The sequence below is a fragment of the Felis catus genome, chromosome B2 (genome assembly GCF_018350175.1).
Source record: "Felis catus isolate Fca126 chromosome B2, F.catus_Fca126_mat1.0, whole genome shotgun sequence".
NCBI lineage: Eukaryota > Metazoa > Chordata > Mammalia > Carnivora > Felidae > Felis > Felis catus.
This window is the reverse complement of record NC_058372.1, coordinates 50,732,897-50,750,889: the sequence shown is the minus strand read 5'-3', so window position 1 is coordinate 50,750,889 and position 17,993 is coordinate 50,732,897. Positions and strand designations below refer to the sequence as shown.

The window sequence follows — 17,993 nt, the reverse complement described above, 5'->3', positions numbered from 1 at the left end:
AAACTCTGCAGTATTTATTGTGCATGTAAGACTTAATTCTCATGAGTATACCAAAAATATCTCAACAAACCCCACAAATGTCAGGTTCCCCTCCCAGACAAGCCTACACCTAGATGCTCTGGATCTCAGACTCTGCTTCCTTATCCCAACACTACCTCAGGGAGACATCCAATCCCAAAACCTGGTAGACTAACAACTAAAAACAAAACAAAACAAAACAAACAGAAAAGACCTGGCAGAGAGGGAAAAACATCCAAATACAAAAGCAATAGGACAGAAATCAGGGAAACCAGATAAGAGGTTCAAATAACACTTGGTAGAGAATAGTTTTTGGAAAATTTTCCAGGCTGGTCCGAATGAGTCATTGCTTTCTTATAGAATAGCCTTGGGTAAGGCAGAGAAGAAATCATGAAGGGGCTTATCAGTTTAGACAGTGTCCCTGCCATCCCCAGGTTGCTCAAAGAGCCCTTAGACTAATCCAAAGGAGAGCTGATGTTATCCAAGATGGATTCAGCATAGAAGAGGATTTATTCTGTAATGTCCATATCCACAGACCATACAGCCTGGCCCCTTATTATGTAGGCAGACCATTCTGCCAGAAGAAGCTCACAATAGCGGCTTCCAATATTGTGACCAGTTAAGATGGGTCATTAGTATATTTCCATTACTCAGTGTGAAAGGCTGGTCCGAAATGGTACAGGCTATCATTGACAAGCCAAATCAACGTGCTCCTTGGAAACATTGAAGTGGTTTCTTGGCAAGAATAGATTTGAAACTAGGTTATGCTCTCAGCAACAAATCACCAAGTGTACCTGAAAAATTGAAAGCATCTTGTCTGGGAAAGAGGCATTGCTTCTATTTTCTAGCTCAGGTATTCTCTTCTGGTGTTCACTAGCTGAGCAGGCAGACAGCCAAGATACAGTCTCTTTGGACTTTCATTTGCAGAGAAAAATGGCCCTTCAGACTCCTTGTGATATTTTGGGAACATTAAGCTGAGTAAAATTCAGGGTCATCTAACAGGTTAATGATGCAAATCATTAAACAGGATACACTAAACTTTCTTCCCACAAGAACAACGTCAGTCATTTGACTTCTAAAAATGAGGACACCAAGGAAAGAGATGGGAAAAAAGTGGGGGTAGCTTGCATGCTCCTTAAACTAAAGTTTGTGTTCTAAGAGGAGGAAGGTATAGAGAGATATTCTGTCTGCGTACAAGTTATATATTGAAAAATATATATACGAAAGACTATTTTTCTTTTGCTTTAGAATATTAGATGTTATAAATTTTAACTGCTTAGTTTGTCTACCTCTCTTATAGCTAAATTATGTTTTATGTACTATGATTATATTCTCTTTGCAAACCAGCTGTTATACCTTCATTTGTGTATTATTTGTATAAATACTGTATTCACCATTCTCTCAAGCTTCTAGCCCTTAAGAATATTTTCTTAGGCAGTGTATTGTTCCAACTCAGATTTTACATGAGTATTGTTTAATCCTTGAGATCTGGGACAAAGTTAAAAGTGATAAAAATGGGGTACCTGGGTGGTTCAGTTGGTTAAGCATTGGACTCTTGATTTCAGTTCAGGTCATGATCTCACAGTTGTGAGACTGAGCTCCGCATGGGGTTCTGGGCTGGGCATGGAACCTGCTTATGATTCTCTCTCCCACTCTCTCTTCCACTCACTTGCTTGCTCTGTCAATAAATAAATAAATGTGATAAAAACAATACTTCCAATTCCTTACCTCTTCCTATGTCCTACGTGTATTCAAACTATGAACTCTCAAGAAAATATTTCTTCACTAAAAATAAGGTTTTCCCAGACAAGTTTTTAAAAAAATTTTTTTTTTTCAACGTTTATTTATTTTTGGGACAGAGAGAGACAGAGCATGAACGGGGGAGGGGCAGAGAGAGAGGGAGACACAGAATCGGAAACAGGCTCCAGGCTCTGAGCCATCATCAGCCCAGAGCCCGACGCGGGGCTCGAACTCACGGACCGCGAGATCGTGACCTGGCTGAAGTCGGACGCTTAACCGACTGCGCCACCCAGGCGCCCCCAGACAAGTTTTGATGATCATCTCAAGCAGACAAACCCAAGTCTGCTACAAGTGAGTCAAGCTAACATGAAGGAAACACCATGGATGAGCGGACATTTCATTCTAAACAATAATTTCCACCAACAGAGGTATACTCAGATAGACATCACTGAATATTATAAAAGAAGGAAATCCTGTCTTTCTTAAACAGAATCCAAACCCTCCAAAACTTATAGCTGTGAATTAAAAATACAGACAGGAAAGGTCTCTGAAAGAGTGGCTTAAGTCCTACCATTAAGTAGGCAGAATTCTAAGGTGACCCCCAAATAACATTCACCCTTGTAAACCCCTTTCTTTGGAGTATGGGTAGAATCTATGAATATGATGAGCTATCCCTCCCATAATTAGGTTATATGGCACAGTTGACTTTTTTTTTTTAACTGTTGTAAAAAACATTACATACAGAAGTTGGATTGCTGGATTATATGGTAGTTCTAATTTAAAATTTATCTTTACATTTTTGGAGAAACAGCCATACTATTTTCCATAGCAGCTGCACCACTTTACAAGGGTTCCAATCACTCTACATCCTCACCAACACTTTTTTTTTGTTTTTGTTTTTAATTTTAGAAAGAGAGCATGTGCTCAAGTTGGGGAGGGGGGAGAGAGGGGGAGAGTGAGAGAGAAAAACACAAATTGAGAGAGAGAGAGAGAGAGAGAGAGAGAGAGAGAGAGAGAGAATCTTAAGCAACCTCCATGCTCAGGGCAGAGCCTGATGTGGAGCTCAATCCCACAACCATGGGATCATAACCTGAGCTGAAATCAAGAGTCAGGCACTCAACCAACTGAGCCACCCAGGTGCCCCTGTTATTTTCTGTTTTTTTGATAGTGACGGTAAAAATGGGTGTGAGAGGGTATTACACTGTGGTTTGTATTTACATTTTTCTAATGGTTAGTGATGTTGAGCATATTTTCATATGCTTGCTGGCCATTTATATCTTTAGAGAAATGTCCATTCAAGTTCTTTACTCATTGTTTAATTATGTTATTTATTTTGCTGTTTAGTTGTAGGAATATTTTATTCTGGCTATTAACTCTTTACCAGATATAAGATTTGCAAATATTTTTTTCCATTCCATACATTGTCTTTCATTACTGATATTTTCCTTTGACACACCAAAGGTTTTTTCTTTTATTATTATTTGCTATTTATTTTTATTTTTTTAATTTCCATTCAAGTTAGTTAGCATATGGTGCAACAAGGATTTCAGGGGTAGATTCCTTAATGTCCCTTACCCATTTAGCCCATCCCCCCTCCCACAACCCCTCCAGTAACCTTCAGTTTGTTCTCCATATTTATGAATCTCTTCTGTTTTATCCTCCTCCCTGTTTTTATATTTTTTGTTTCCCTTCCCTTATTTTCATCTGTTTTGTCTCTTAAAGTCCTCATATGAGTGAACTCATATGATTTTTGCCTTTCTCTGACTAATTTCACTTAGCACAATACCCTGCAGCTCCATCCACGTAGTTGCAAATGGCAAGATTTCATTCTTTTTGATTGCCGAGTAATACTCCATTGTATATATATACCACCTCTTCTTTACCCATTCATCCAATGATGGACATTTGGGTTCTTTCCATACTTTGGCTATTGTTGATAGTGCTGCTATAAACATTGGGGTGCATGTGTCCCTTCAAAACAGCACACCTGTATCACTTGGATAAATACCTAGTAGTGCAATTGCTGGGTCATAGGGTAGTTCTATTTTTAATTTTTTGAGAAACCTCCATACTGTTTCCAGAGTGATTGCACCAGTTTACATTCCCATCAGCAGTGCAAAAGAGATCCTCTTTCTCCACATCCTCGCCAACATCTGTTGTTGCTTGAGTTGTTAATGTTAGCCAGGCTAACAAGTGTGAGGTGATCTCTCATTGTGGTTTTGATTTGTATTTCCCTGATGATGAGGGATGTTGAACATTTTTTCATGTGTCGGTTGGCCATCTGGATGTCTTCTTTGGAGACATATCCATTCGTGTCTTTTGCCCATTTCTTCACTGGATTATTTGCTTTTTGGCTGTTGAGTTTGAAAAGTTCTTTATAGATGTTGGATACTAACCCTTTATCTGATATGTCGTTTGCAAATATCTTCTCCCATTCCGTCAGTTGCCTTTTAGTTTTGCTGATTGTTTCCTTCGCTGTGCAGAAGCTTTTTATTTTGATGAGGTCCCAATACTTCATTTTTGCTTTTGTTTCCCTTGCTTCCAGAGACGTGTTGAGTAAGAAGTTGCTGCAGTCAAGATCAAAGAGGTTTTTGCCTGCTTTCTCCTCAAGGATTTTGATGGCTTCCTGTCTGTCTTATGTTTAGGTCTTTCACCCATTTTGAGTTTATTTTTGTGTATGGTGTAAGAAAGTGGTCCAGGTTCATTTTTCTACATGTCACTGTCCAGTTTTCCCAGCAGCACCACTTGCTGAAGAGACTGTCTTTATTCTATTGAATATTCTTTCCTGCTTTATCAAAGATTAGTTGGCCATCCATTTGTGGGTCCATTTCTGGGTTCTCTGTTCTGTCCCATTGATCTGAGTGTCTGTTTTTGTGCCAGTAGCATACCGTCTTGATGATTACAGTTTTGGAATACAGTTTGAAATCTGGGATTGTGATGCCTCCTGCTTTGGTTTTCTTTTTCAAGATTGCTTTGGCTATTCAGGGTCTTTTCTGGTTTCATACAAATTTTAGGATTGTTTGTTCTAGCTCTGTGAATAATGCTGGTGTTATTTTGATAGGGATTGCATTAAATATGTAGATTGCTTTGGGTAGTATTAACATTTTAACAATATTTTTTCTTTCTATCCAGGAGCAAGGTATCTTTTTCCATTTGTGTGTGTGTGTGTCTTCTGCAATTTCTTTCATAAGGTTTCTATAGTTTTCAATGCACGGATTTTTCACCTCTTTGGTTAGATTTATTCCTAGGGTGTTTTATGGGTTTTGGTGCAATTGAAATTGGAATCAATTCCTCGATTTCTCTTTCTGTTGCTTCATTGTTGGTGTATAGGAATGCAACCAATTTCTGTGCATTGATTTTATATCCTGTGACTGCTCAACTCATGGATCAGTTCTAGCAGTTTTTTGGTGGAATCTTTTGGGTTTTCCACCTAGAGTATCATGTCATCTGCAAGGAGCAAAAGTTTGACCTCCTCCTGCTCAATTTGGATGCCTTTTATTTCTTTGTGTTGTCTGATTGCTGAGGCTAAGACTTCCAATACTATGTTGAGTAACAGTGGCGAGAGTGGACATCCCTGTTGTGTTCTTGACCTTAGTGGGAAAGCTCTCAGTTTTTCCCCATTGAAGATGATATTAGTATTGGATCTTTCATATATGGCTTTTATGTTCTCAAGGTATGATCCTTCTATTCCTACTTTCTTGAGAAATTTTTGTCAAGAAAGGATGCTGTATTTTGCCAAATGCTTTCTCTGCATCTATTGGGAGGATCGTGTGGTTCTTGTCCTTTCTTGTACTGATGTGATGAATCACATTGATTGTTTTGTGGATATTGAACCAGCCCTGCATCCCAGGTATAAATCCCACTTAGTCGTGGTGAATATTTTCTTTTCATGTATTGTTGGATCCAGTTGGTTAATATCTTGTTGAGACTCTTTGCATCCATATTCATCAGGGAAATCGGTTATAGTTCTCCTTTTTTTTTTTCAACGTTTATTTATTTTTGGGACAGAGAGAGACAGAGTATGAACGGGGGAGGGGCAGAGAGAGAGGGAGACACAGAATCGGAAACAGGCTCCAGGCTCTGAGCCATCAGCCCAGAGCCTGACGCGGGGCTCGAACTCACGGACCACGAGATCGTGACCTGGCTGAAGTCGGACGCTTAACCGACTGCGCCACCCAGGCTCCCCTATAGTTCTCCTTTTTAGTGGGGTCTCTGGTTTTGGAATCAAGGTAATGCTGGCTTCATAGAAAGAGTTTGGAAGTTTTCCTTCCATTTCTATTTTTTGGTACAGATTCAAGAGAATGGGAGTTAACTCTTCTTTAAATGTTTGGTAGAATTCCCCTGAAAGCCATCTGACCCTGGACTCTTGTTTTTTGGAAGATTTTTTATTACTTTAATTCGATTTCTTTACCGGTTATGGGTCTGTTCAAGTTTTGTATTTCTTCCTGTTTCAGTTTTGGTAGTTTATATGTTTCTAGGAATTTGTCCATTTCTTCAAGATTGCCCATTTTATTGGCATGTAATTGCTCATAATATTCTATTATTGTTTTTATTTCTGCTGTATTGGTTGTGATCTCTTCTCTTTCATTCTTGATTTTATGTATTTGGGTAATTTCCTTTTTCTTTTTGATCAAACTGCTTAGGGGTTTATCAATTTTGTTCATTCTTTCAAAGAACCAGGTTCTGGTTCCATTGATCTGTTCTGGTTTTTTTGGTTTTAATAGCATTGATTTCTGCTCTGATCTTATTTCCTGTCTTCTGCTGGTTTGGGGTTTTATATGCTGTTCTTTTTCCAGTTCTTTAAAGTATAAGGTTCAGTTGTGTATCTGAGACCTTTCTTCCTTCTTTAGAAAGGCCTGGATTGCTATATACTTTCCTCTTATGACCACCTTTGCTGCATCCCAGAGGTGACACATTGAAGTTTTTAAGCTTTGTATAATAATGTGTGTGTGTGTGTGTGTGTGTGTGTGTGTGTGTGTGTGTGTGTAGCTTTTGCTGCCCATACTTTTTGTGTCATATCTAAGAAATCACTGCAAAATCCAATGGCATAAAGTTTTTCCTGTGTTCTAGGAGTTCTATAATTTGGGGTCTTACATTTACACCTTTAACCCATTTTGAGTTAATGTTTGTATATGGTGGAAGAGAAGGGTCCAATTTCATTCTTTTGCATGTGGACAGTTTTCCCAGCACCATTTATTGGAGTGGTTGTCTTTTCCCTATTGTGTGGTCTTGGGGGAAATCATGTGTCCACATACATGAGGGTTTATTTCTGAGACCTCTATTCTATTTTATAGGTCTATATTGGCGCAGTTGACTTTAAGAAAGAAAAATGATTTGGGTGTGCCTAACCTAATCACATGAGCCATTTAAGAGCAAAGAGTTTTCTCTGGCTGGTCACATGGGCAAAGCAGCATGAGGAAGATTTGACAAAGATATGTTGCTGAGATGGAGGAGGACATGTGGCTAGGACCAGAGAAGCTAACAACTTCAAGGAAATAAACTCTGCTAACAATCTAAATAAGCTTGGAAGTGGGTTTTTCCCTAGGTGAACTTCCTCATGATGATAATACAGCCATCCAACATCTTGATTACAGACTTAGGATACCCTGAACAGAGAACCCAGTAAAAACATGTCATACTCTGACACACAGAAACAGTGAGATAGTAAATTTATTTTGAACTGCTAAGTTTATTTTTTGTTACACAGCAATAGAAAACTAATTAGGCCATTCTAATTCCTAGGGGCCATTTGTCCACTGGAGTCCATGGTTCCTTTGTACTTACCAAAGTACACTGACTAGACATTGTTTTTTATTTTTCTTCTTTCATTTACTTATCTTTAGAGAGAAATTTTAATTAATCTATGTAAGTGTGTAAATAGAAAATACACATACACGGTTCACAAATCAAAATATACAAGATACATAGTAAAAACTCTTCCTGTCACTCTTATTCTTCATTGGCCCCATTCTTACCTCCCAACCATCTCCCCGGGGAACCACATAAGCTTTTAGTTTCTCAATATTCTTCCTGAGTTATTTCAAGTGCATATATGTAACAAAGACTGCTAATTACTTCTAATATCAATTCTCTTCTTCTTAAATAGTATTAGAATTTTGAGTATATGGCTATCAGAAATAAAAACTGTATTTCCCAGGCTACTTATAGCTAGGTATGACAAGGAGGGATATAAACAGATGAGCTATGTGGCAGGTTCCAGGAACTTTCCCTGGTGTAGGTTCTCTGCTCCTTCTTCTCCTTCTCCATCCTATTGCTGGAAAGTGGATGTATCCACTGACTGAGGGCAAGGCCATACCATAAAGGTGAGGGGCTCGTGGTCTAGAAGGAAACTGTCTCCCTGGGTGTTTCAGGCAATAGAGCCCATCTCAGTTCTAGACTACCTTCACCCAGTTATTTACAGAGAAATCAACTTTTTTTTTTTTAAGTCACAGTTCTCTTTGGCAATTATCTCTTGTACTGTATTCATCCAAAAGAAATCCACATATAAGTAGACCTACACAGTTGAAACCCATGTTGCTCAAGGGTCAACTGTACAATATCTAAGAAAATATGAAGACACATTCTCCCTAACCCGAGTTTTACTAAATAAATAAATAAATAAATAAATAAATAAATAAATAAATAAATAAATCATTACATAGCTCTTTTGCTTCTTTGATTCAAGATGTCTTTTAGGTCTTTCCATTTTGTATTGTCAGGGATGGCAAGAAGTATATGGCACACTATCAACAGGTAATCAAGGAAAATAGCAAGGTCATTTTTAAAAATCCCAGTAATATTTATGACAATTTGGGAGATGTTAGGTGAAACCAATAAGGAAGAGAGAACCACAGTGGGAAGCCACTAGTCTCCTCAGGCCTGAAAAGGTAAGTAGATGGATTGGTTATCAGAACCCAGAAAGACCAGTTGCTGCAGGAAAGGGTGACCCAAAGGAGTGTGGCTTTTATTTTTATTTTTTTTAATGTTTGTTTATTTTTGAGAGACAGAGAGACAGAGCATGAGCGGGGGAGGGGCAGAGAGAGAGGGAAACACAGAATCCGAAGCAGGCTCCAGGCTCTGAGCTGTCAGTCCAGAGCCCGACGCGGGGCTCGAGCTCACGGACTGTGAGATCATGACCTGAGCTGAAGTCAGACGCTTAACCAACTGAGCCACCCAGGCGCCCCAATAGGACTGTGGCTTTTGATAGAAAAAGATAGCCACTGCCAACATTTACCTCCACAGAAAGGAAGCCCAAGGAGTATTCTAATTTCTTTCTTCCCATTCTTCAAATTTCTGTTGGTGCTTCCCTTTGGCTGAACCCAACTAAAAGGCAGAAAACAAGAGGTTGGTTGATGCAATTCATAAATGTCAACCTCCTTCAGCCCAGAGCAATATGGAGAAAAGTGAAGATATTTATCTAAATATTTATCTATTTATCTAAAGAAAATATCTAAAGATATTTATCTATTTATCTAAAGAAAATATCCAGCATTGTCCACTCATGTTACTTCTCAGAACCTACTTTGTCCTTTGTCCAGATGAAAAATGTGTCCTCAAAACAGGAAATATACAAAGTCGCATCAGCTACCACACCATCACAGGGTAATATTCAGTCACATTTCTTTTTTTTTTTTTTTTAATGTTTATTCATTTTTGAGAGACAGAGAACGCAAGTGGGGGAGGGGCAGAGAGAGAGAGAGAGAGAGAGAGAGAGAGAGAGAGAGAGAGAGAGAATCTGAAGCAGGCTCCAGGCTCTGAGCTGTCGGCACAGAGCCCAACGTGGGGCTCAAACCTATCAACTGCGAGATCATGACCAGAACGGAAGTCAGACTCTTAACCGAATGAGCTACCCAGGCACCCCCTTCAGTCATATTTCAAAATCATTAAACTTTAGCCATTACACTGCTCTTCATTTAAATTAGTAGGGGGATCTACAAACTCAATGCAATTCCTATCAAAATGTCAATTGTCTTTTTTGTGGAATTGGACACACTGATCCTAAAATTCATATGGAAATGCAAAGGACCCAAGGAAGGAAAACACGTGTGCGCGCGCACACACACACACACACACACACACACACACAGAATAATAAATAGCTAAGTTAGAAGACTCACATTTCCTGATTTTATTTTTTTAATTTTTTTTAATGTTTATTTATTTTTGAGAGAGAGAGAAAGACTGAGTGCAAGCAGGGAAGGGGCAGAGAGAGGGGGAGACACAGAATCTGAAGTAGGCTCCAGCTGAGCTGTCAGCACAGAGCCTGATGCAGGGCCTGAACTCACGAACTGCGAGATCATGACCCGAGCTGAAGTTGGACACTTAACTGACTGAGCCACCCAGGCACATCCACATTTCCTGATTTTAAAACTTACTACAAAGCAACAATAAACAAGACTTTGTGCTACTTGGATAAGGGTAGAGCTATAGATCAATGGCATAGATTGAGCCCAGAAATAAACCCATATGTTTATATTCTACTGGTTTTCAACAAAGGTACCAAGACCTTTGAATTGGGAAAGAACTGCCTTTTCAACATATGGTCCTGGGACAACTAGGTATCTACGTGGAAAAAATGAATTTGGACCCCTAACTCACACCATATACAACAACTCAAAGGGTGCTTGGGAAGCTCAGGTGGTTAAGCATCCAACTTCGGCTCAGGTCATGATCTCCCAGTTCATGAGTTTGAGCCCTCATCAGGCTCTCTGCTGTCAGCACAGAGCCCACTTTGGATCCTCTGTCTCTCTCTCTCTCTGCTCCTCCCCCACTCATACTCTCTTCTCTCTCAAAAATAAACATAAAAAAAAACCTAACTCAAAATGGAACCAAGACCTAAACATGAGAACTAAAACTATAAAATCTTAGAAGAAAGCATTGGCATAAATCTCTGTGACTTTGGAGTAGGCATCAGTTTCTTAGAATAATACCAAAAGCACAAGAAACCAAAGAAAAAATAGATAAACTGAACTTCATCAAAATTTAAAACTTTTGTGTGTCAAAAGTCACCATAAACAAAGTGGAAAGGCAACAGAGAGAATGGGGAGACAAAATTTATAAATCACATATCTGAGAGGGTCTATCTAGAATACATAGAGCCCTAATGATGCAACAGCAAAAAGACAAATAACTCCATTAAAAAGTGGGCAAAGGATTTGAATAGACAGTTCTCCAAAGAAGATATACAAATGGTCAATAGCACATTTAAAAAAAAATGCTTAACATTAGTCATTAGAGAAATTCAAATCAAAGCCAGAATGAGTTAGCACTTCATACCTGCTGAGATAGTTATGATAAAATAAATAAACAAGAATTGACAAGTATGTGGAGAAAATTGAACTCTTATACGTTACTGGTATAAATATAAAATTGTGTAGGACTGTGGAAAACAGTTTGGAAGTTCATCAAAAGGTCAAAGAATTACTATATCCCAGCTATTTCTCTCCTACATATATAACCAAAAAAAACCAAAAACCAAAAAACCAAAAACCATACATCCACACAAAAACATGTACATGAATGTTTATAGCAGCGTTATTCATAGTGGCTAAAAAGTAGAAACAATTCTAATATCCATCAATTGATAAACTAATAAACAAAATGTGGTATATCCATGCCATGGAATATTCAGCCATAAAGAGGAATGAGGTACTGATATATGCTACAACACAGATGAACCTGAAAGTATTATTCTAAGTAAAGTAAGGCAGACACAGAAGACCATATATTGTATGATTCACTTTATATTAAATGTCCAGAATAGGCAAACTTGAGCATTGAGCATTCAAAATCTGTTGACAGCCAGATCACCTGGGTGAGGGGAAATCCCTGATGTTAAGGACGTATTGTGCAATGTCCCGTTAGCAAGGAACTCTGCTGAGAGAGGCTAACTGATATGCACCGTAAAGATCATTTTGTCCCGCAATTACTGAGAAACTCCTCTGTAATGCATGAATTTGGCGAATGTTCACATGGGTCAAAAATATTTTCCCATTCTGTGCCCGTTCAGTCTCCATACCTCTCCCCCACCATATTTCTTTGTTCTGTCCTTTCCTGTCTTGTTCTTTCCCCAATAAGAAGATCACTGCGTTAGTTACTGCCTGTCAATTAGGATTGATCCATACATCAGACCATTTCTCCTTTCATGCAAGTGGACAACCAAATGTCCATCGGGTGATCTATCCATTGGGGAAACTTCCCTTCACCACACTTTTTGGGCCACCTGTAAGTAAGGCTGAAATTCAGTGGCCATCTGCATTTTCTGGTGCCAGTACAACATATAGGCCCATAAGTAAAGCAGGCCTGTGCCTTTTCCTTATGTTAACTATTTATAGGGAATCCCCATGTTGCCTCTAGTATAAGTTGAATAAGATATAGCAACACATCATCCCAGGCACCAGGGGAGTCTGAGCTGCCTGATCATGCAGCTTACTTGTGCCTGCCAGATCTCCTCAGCCTGGTCTTGGGTATTCCGTTTCCATGTAACGTTGGAATGCTGCTGCATGTATCCAAGTTTATGATTTTGTGGGTCAGAAAATATCCATATCATGATGGGTCCTTCAGGACAGAGTTGATTTGTATGCCATAATCAGACATTCATTCAGTCATTACCAGGACCTAGTAATAATTCAGGAGCTGCTTTTCAAAGAGGGAACAGTTTGTCAGGAGAAGAGAACATGATCTTATTCTGAAATCCTAGGAGTCTGGGTGGTGCTTCTTTTACTGGGTCTTACCAGAGGCTCCATCAAGCATCTCTGTCTGCCATAGACACATTCAAGGCCACTGGGTCTGCCAGATTATAAGTGGCAGAGCATTTTGTACCACTGCCTGCCTTGACTTGCTAGAGTCTTTTCACTGGGCATCACCCACAATTGACCCAGGATATGGATCAGAGCATCATGCCCAAATGTAGTATACATTGCCTCCCAAATCAGAAGAGGCCTACCAAGCATTGTGCCTCTTTCTTCATGGTACAAGATCAAAGTGAAGCAACTTCTCTCTGCTTTCAGGGGGGCTATCAAAATATGCCCAAGTTTCCTGGATTTCCATAGAAACATCCCCCACCATGGTCAAAACCCTTTCTGTGTTTATTTCCCATCCTCTGGCATGCATACTTTTTACCATGGCAAGTAGGGTCCTGGCTACTTCTCACTCATCAGGTCCAGTTAATATAACTTTATTAATACAGAAGAGTATGCCACTCTGTGAGATATCCAGATGATTAAGCTCCCACTGGACTATGTTGTAACAAAAATAGAGTTGACATAGTCCTTAGGTAAAATGGTAAAGATATTAATCTCCCTGCTTCATGAAGGCAAACTGCTTTTGTTACCTTTGCTGATAGCAGTGACCAGAAAAGTCTATGGTAAATCAATAGCAGAACACTAGTAAAGGTCTGTGATTTGTGCCAGTAAGATGCTATATCCAGATCTTTAGCTAAGCTTGACACTAGTCCAGAATAAATTTGAAATAATCTACATTGTTCAAGACCGTCCGGGTTTTGCATTGTCCAAACAGGTAAGTTAAATGGAGACAGGATAGGAATTACCCATTCTAAGTCTTTGAGTAACCAGTAAAGTCTGTAATTCCCCCAGAGATGTGGTGTTGCTTTTTGTTTAGCATTTTGGGTTGGAGATCAGATGGGGGCAGTACCAAGGGCTTCTATTTAACTACGTAATGCCACTTCATGGGTCAGGGAGCCAATATGAGGGTTAGTCAATTTGCAGAGTATATCTGTTATCACTCTACCACCTGGCACAAGGGAAATGAGCACAGATGGGTCCGGGAGCCCACTGGATCCACTTTGCCATGGGCTTGGAACAAGACTTTATCTATTACCTAAACTCTGTAAGTCCTTTCTCAATAAAGGAACCTATAATGGCATTTTGGTTCTCCAGAAATTAGTATCATATTTGAGCCAGTATCTGGTAAGTCCAGGGAGGTCTGGGTATATATATTTTATTGTATCATATAGCCACAGGTAAATGACTACAGGTTCCTCCAAGGAAGGTTTGTGGCCACACTACAGAGTCCTTCTTTAATAGGTCTTATCTCTTCCTCAATCAACGGGCTCTACACCAGTGCACTGTCTTATATATGGAAACTGAACACACCAGGTCAGATTTCTGCCCACCTTCCCTAGAATTCTTTCTGCTTATCAGGTCAAGCTACTACTTCAAGCAACCTTAGAAGTCTATTTCATTCCTAAGAGCCCTATGGTCAAGTAGCGACCAATCACAGACCCCTACAGATCAAAATCTCTGATTTCCACTCAGAAGCCCTCATGGCTCATTGTAGTAATGCATTCCTTGTCCCTTGCTGTCACTTGGCCTCCACCACTCCAGGATTCCATTATTCCCATTGAAACCCAATTGCAGCATTTCCTTCCCTCACCTCCAGGCTAGAGAGAATAGCCACCACAGGACTTCTCAAAGATGCTGGTGCTCTTTTCACTAACAATGTATTTTCTAACGTCTTAGGAAATGAGCATCCATCCTTCAAACCTTCTATGGTATAGGATTAGCAGGTGGCATAGCGATTTGCACATAAACAATAATTTGAAACATTTCTCTCTTCCTAAGCCTTTGGACCTCTCTTTGTACAGTGGTCCAGGGGATTTACAACACATCATTGTCAGTGTTTGTATGTCAACACTAACTCTAGACCTCAGTAAAACATCCCCACACACCAACACGGGGTGGTGAAGTCCCCCTGAGCTACCTCTATCGCTAGGCTTGGGTGGGGAACAATATTGCCAGAACTGTGCCAAATAGGAGCTGTGGCCTTTGGGAGGGGAGCACTGTCATTGCCAATCTGAGGCCTAGGGGAGAGACAGCCAAGGAACTAACTCCTGTTGGTGTTTCCCTCTCGCCTTAACCGAAGGAAGCCAGAAAGCAGTGGAGACCAATTGATTCATTCCATAAAGGGTAGCCTTCCAAGGAATAAAACAGGGCAGAGAAGGTCAACAGTGAATTTGGAGAAGAAAACAAACAATATCTAGTATACAGGTCAGTGTATAAAATTTTATAATGACTGCAGAATATTTCTTTATATGACTATACCAGTGAGTTATATGTAACAGTCCTCTGCTGTTGGATATTTAGGTTGCTTCCAACCTTGCTATTGTAAACAATACCGTTATCAATACTATACTACAATAAATATCCTTACACATATGATATTTTTATGATAGAACAAATTTACATTCTAAGTACGCAATTCAATAGCATTAAATACAGTAGCATATTATTGTGCAAACACCATCACCACAATCCATCTCCAGACTGTTTCATCATCCCAAACTGAAACTCTGTACCCATTTAACAATAACTCCGCATTTATCCCTCCTGACCAGGCCCTAGCAACCACTATTCTACTTTCTGTCTTTATGTATTTGACTACTCTAAGTACCTCATATAAATGGGAGCATATAATATTTGTCCTTTTTTTCCGGGTTCTTTCACCTAGCCATTTATTTACAAGCTACTTACGGCTTATTTCACCTATTTCACTGAGACAAAGTTCATCCATATTGTAGCTATACCAGAATTTCATTCTTTTTTTATGGCTGACCAACATTAATATATTTTCCATATATATTCCATATATAATTGATCCAAGGATAAATTCACTTGTAATATTTATGTCTATTGCGGAATTGCACACTCCCTCACAACCCAGTGAAGGGCTTGTAGCAATTTCTACTCTTATCAACAATCTATAAGAGTATCTAATTCCTACATCCTTACCAACACAGTAAGTTGACTTTAGATATTTGCCAACTGGATAAATAGAAGAAAAAAAGATAAAAAGAAGGTATTACAAATCTCTTATTGTAAGTTGAGGATTGTATGTTTTAGGTAGGAAATGGGGACACTTTCAAATAATAAATATTTACTAAATATTAAAGAATACTCAAAGGAAATTAGAAAAGGGCAATAAATATTTTTAAAATTCATCTGAAAGAGTAAAGATCTTATTTGTATTATAGCCACCTGGCACCCATTTGCAGGATGCCTTGATATTTGTATACTCCATCCCAAAAGGACTAGCACAGCTCACAAGGTCTCTTTATTTTGGACCCGGACTTTCTATTTGAGAGCCTAGCATCAGGTGGCAGGTGCCTTCTTCGTGGCCACCACCAGGGTCCCTCTTTTTGATGACTACCTTTCTAAGGGAGAGAGGCTGCTGCTCATTCCTAAGGTTCTCTGTCTTGGTTTAGGTTTCTGGTCTGAAAAGTACACCATGATCAGGTAATGGATACCAGAGGTGACACTGGCCTTCATGTGATAGAGTTGGCAGTAATATCTGTGATCCCACTGATCACCAAGGTGATACTACTGATCTAGTTGTTATCAGCTTTCTCATGGAGGCTCACCAATCTTTCTAAAGCCGTGCAAAGACACTAACCCGGAGGCATGGGCTTAACAGGGTAACCATGTCTTAAAAAGAATCAGAGATAACCCTGATAGAAAAGTAATTTCCTAACTAGTGTGTCCCAAACTTGTTTAATAAAAATCATTTAGGATGTCTGTTGACAGGTGAGTGGTAAATGGCAGAGCCAGGACTCCATGATTTCAAAGCCCTGCTCTTACACACTCCTTACATAAAAATACTAATTATATACATTTGGGCAGGTCACTTAACAGCTTCATTTACATAGGACCTTATGGTTTATGAAACAATTTCGCACCATTATTTAATTCTTACAACCCTATGAAGTTGATAAAATTACCCCCATTTTATAGATGCTCAGAAAAGTCGAGTGAATGGCTAAGGCAGGAGTCACACATTCAAATGCCTCTAGAGACCAGGCAGTTTCATCCATTTTTTCAATGACTTATTCATTCACTTATCTCTCTAGTAAGCATTTACTCATTCATCAGTTTAAGAAGTATTTATGGAATATCGATGACAAAGGATTTAGCAGTGAATTGTATAAAATCCTTGCCTTCGTGGAGGTCACACATTCTGTGAGGAAAGACCACCAGTAAGCTCATAAAGAACAAATTGATAACACAGTTTTGGATTATCATATGTACTATGAAAGCAATAAAACAGGCCTTTTGAGTGGGGGTGGGAGGCACTTTTCCCAGGATTGTCTGCTATGATAGCCACTACCCCTCCATGTGTCTACTGAGCTTTTGAAATATGGCTAGAGAACACTGAGATAAAATACACACTGGATTTCAAAGACTTAGTACAAAAAAATATAAAATATCAAATATCCTGATCATCATTTTTATGTTGATTACAAGTTGAAATGGCATTTCAGTCATATTGGATAAAATCAATTATTAAAATCAATTTCACTTGGTTCTTTTTGTTTTTAATGTAAAATTATGTATGTGGGTCACATTTGTGACTCCCACCATATGTTCTTTGAATGGTGCTGATCCAGACTGACCTGTCAGAAGCAGAGATCTCAGAGATGAGAGAGTTCACCATGAGAAGATCTGAGAGAGGTAGTTCCCCAGGAAGAGGAAACTGTGGGTGGAAACTCACCTAAAGCGGACTGTGACTCTTGACCTTGGAAAACAGCAGAGAGTGGTAGAACCTACAGAGAACAAGACTATTTCCCACCCAAGTCATTTAAATCCAAAATGTTTAAACATCACAAAGGACAAAGAAGTGAGTGCCCGAATTATTTTCTGTCTTGCTCAACCTGCCTTTAGATCATACTGCTCCCACCCTTAAAATGAGTAAAAGTGCTGGTCAGGGTCACAGGGAAAGCCAGATCAGCCCCATCAATTCAACCAGCTCGGCTGAGCAGCAGTCAGCCCTGCCAAACCTCCTGCAAATCCGATCACTCAGCCAGAAAATACTAGGAGAATTTTTCTTCTCATTCCAAATTCTGTGTTCTTTCCACTTAGCCTGTTTGGGGCAACAGGCCCCTTTGAGAATCTGCTGATAACTATGGGCCAAATCCCCCTGCAGTACCCCCACCACGATATGCCCACATTAATACTGCGTATCATTTAAGGGGCTCAGAAGTCCTTTTCCAAAGCCTATCCATGAACCTCAGATTAAGCTCTGCAGTATAGATATCTGGCTCCTTTCTATGCACCAAACTATAACATGGAGATAAAATCAGTTTCCTTTACATCACTGAAATACTGTCAGGATCAAATAAGATGATGTTAGTGAAATCACTGTCTGAATATACAGTATTACTGGTACATTTGGCTAGGATTTAAGGGTCTATAATGGTAGTGCTAAAGTCTTGAATGGATTTT

At 39.3% G+C, this 17,993-nt stretch overlaps 1 long non-coding RNA gene across 1 annotated transcript in view; it reads right to left on the bottom strand.

Moving 5' to 3' along the window:
• Positions 1 to 17,993, bottom strand: part of LOC123385398 — a 72,820-nt gene that overhangs the window by 15,814 nt on the left and 39,013 nt on the right. The window contains exon 2 of the long non-coding RNA XR_006597837.1: positions 8,993 to 9,081. This is a non-coding gene — a long non-coding RNA (uncharacterized LOC123385398). The remainder of the gene's footprint in view (positions 1 to 8,992; positions 9,082 to 17,993) is intronic.